At 46.6% G+C, this 2,555-nt stretch overlaps 1 pseudogene; it reads right to left on the bottom strand.

Moving 5' to 3' along the window:
- Positions 1 to 947: 947 nt before the first annotated feature.
- Positions 948 to 2,322, bottom strand: LOC103238051 (small ribosomal subunit protein uS2B-like; annotated as a pseudogene).
- Positions 2,323 to 2,555: the final 233 nt, after the last annotated feature.

The raw sequence follows: 2,555 nt of genomic DNA, 5'->3' as shown, positions 1-2,555 counted from the left end.
TAGAGTGACATTTGTATACCAGACTTCATTGCTATCTAAATTCTAAGCATTTACTATGAAAAGATCTGGATGGAGATGATATAGACCTGAGAAATATAAATACGTGTTTGGAGGAAGTGTGGATTATTGGAAATGATGTAGACTTTGGAGCTTAACAGACACAGGGTCAAGCTCCAGCTCTGTCACTTACAAGTGGCACGACCTGAAGCTAGTTTTTAACTTCTTCAAATCTGTGCTTTCAGTGGGAATATGAGGATTATGGCACCTATCTTGGAGTGTTGTTGGGAGAATTAAGGAATAAAAGGTATGAAAAGCACCACACACAGTGCCTGGTACACAGTAGATGCCCATTCATCGTGTTGACGTGGGCGCTAAGACAAAAGAAAACCAGATTGGAGTGAAAATGGGAAAATGTTGAGTGAAAAAAAATTTTTTTTTTTTTTTTTTTGAGATCGAGTCTCATTCTGTTGCCCAGGCCGGAGTACAATGGTGCGATCTCTGCTCACTGCAACCTCTGCCTTTTGGGTTCAAGCAATTCTCCTGCCTCAGCCTCCCGAGTAGCTGGGATTACAGGCATGTGCCACCACGCCTGGCTAATTTCTGCATTTTTAGTAGAGATGGGGTTTCGCCATGTTGCCCAGGCTGGTCTTGAACTCCTGAGCCCAAGCAATCCGCCCACCTCAGCCTCCCAAGGTGCTGGGATTAGACCGCTTGACTGAAAAAAAATTTTTTTTTTTTAAATTAGCTGTACGTAGTGGCACATGCCTGTAGTCCCAGCTATTTGGGAAGCTGAGGCAGGAGAATAACTTGAGCCAAGGAGTTTGAGGCTGCAATGAGATATGATAGTGCCACTGCACCACAGCTTGGGTAATGGAATGAAACCCTGTCTGTATAAAAAGTTTTAAAAGTCTTTAGAAGGTACTTATGCTTGTAATGAGTTAAAAATACATATTCTTGCATGGTAAAAAGTGAACATGCTTCTCTTTACTTCATCTCTATCAATCTCTCTCCCCTGGGGAAACCACTTCTTATGTTTTTTTGTTTTTCTTTTTTTTAGGAACTGATGTTTATTTTCTATCAACCTTGTTTCCATGTTGCTTAAGAGCCAGCGCAAGACAACTTAAGACCGTTCCATGGTTGCTCCTACCCATTCAGTGGCCTGAGTCGTGAGAGCTGCAGACCAGACTTCCGTGGCAGGCTGAGCCCTCCAGTCTTCAGTAGGTAACTGCTGAATAGGCACAGAGGGCACCTGCACACCGTCAGACTAGTCTGCAACCTCAGGCTGAGTAGCAGTCAACTCAGGGGCTGGAGCAGTCTGTTCACCCTGAAATTCCTCCTTGGTCACAGGCTTTTCAGCAGCAGCCTGCTCTTCTTTTTCAATCTCTTCAGGATCCCTGTAGAAGTAGAGATCAGGCATGACCTCCCACGGGTGTTCGTGGGAAATGGTACCACGCATGTGCAGAACTTCCCAGGGCAGCATCCACATCAAACCCACTGAGTGAGTGTCATGTTGTTGCATGGAATGGCAATGTTCACACAGCTCTGAGGAGAATCTGTGTGACACAGAGCAGTGGTGGGAAGGTTAACATAAGATGCCTCCGTGAGAGGCTATTGGTCAACTCTGGGGTCAGTAACCACAGGAAGTCGTGGCTCCCAGAAGGCTCCCTGGATCTGGTTACTAAGAGTTCCAGAAGTGAAGTGGCCAGCAATTGCTGTGGCTCCAGTGGCAGCAGCAAATTTCAGCACGGCCCTCTGGCCAGTATTCCTGGAGGACATGACACTGACATCAGCGGGGTTTTCAACGGCAACAATGGCATGAACTGCAGCAGAAGCTTCTCCCGGGTCCTCTTCAGGTTTATGATGTAGATGCCGTCACTTTTCCTTTTGTAGATGTACTGTTCCATTTGGAAGTCAAGATTGGTGCCACCTAAGTGGGTTTCTGCTGCAGAACTTAAGGACATCCTCCTCCTTCATTTGCAGGACATCAAGGGCTCCGGACATTGAGAAATTTTCCCTTTAAGTTACGATGGGAATCCAGAACAACGCTGTATGGACCCCTCTGTGAGGAGCATGGAAACCGGAAATCCCCCCCACCGCCTTTTTTTTTTTTTAAAGTCTCACCTTGTCGCCCAGGCTGGAGTGGAGTGATGGATCTCGGCTCACTGCAACTTCCACGTCCCGGGTTCAAGCGATTCTCCTGCCTTGACCTCCCGAGTAGCTGCGGTTACAGGTACCCGACATCACGCCTGGCTAATTTTTGTATTTTTAGTAGAGACGGAGTCTCACCATGTTGAGCAGGCTGGTCTCGAACCCCTGACGTCAAGTGATCCACCCACCTTCGCCTCCCAAAGCGTGGGGATTATAGACGTGAGCCATCACTCCCAGCCAGAAACCACTTCTAATAATGTAACAGGTTATATATTGACACATAGACACTTTTTAAGAGATGATACTATCTCTCTACATTTTTTTCTTTTTATTGAGATGGAGTCTCACTCTGATGCCCTGGCTGGAGTGCAGTGACATGATTTCAGCTCACTGCAACCTCTGCTTCC

This window comes from Chlorocebus sabaeus, chromosome 9 (genome assembly GCF_047675955.1).
Source record: "Chlorocebus sabaeus isolate Y175 chromosome 9, mChlSab1.0.hap1, whole genome shotgun sequence".
In the NCBI taxonomy this organism is placed as follows: domain Eukaryota; kingdom Metazoa; phylum Chordata; class Mammalia; order Primates; family Cercopithecidae; genus Chlorocebus; species Chlorocebus sabaeus.
The sequence above is the reverse complement of the archived record's forward strand: the minus strand, read 5'-3'. Positions and strand labels throughout refer to the sequence as shown.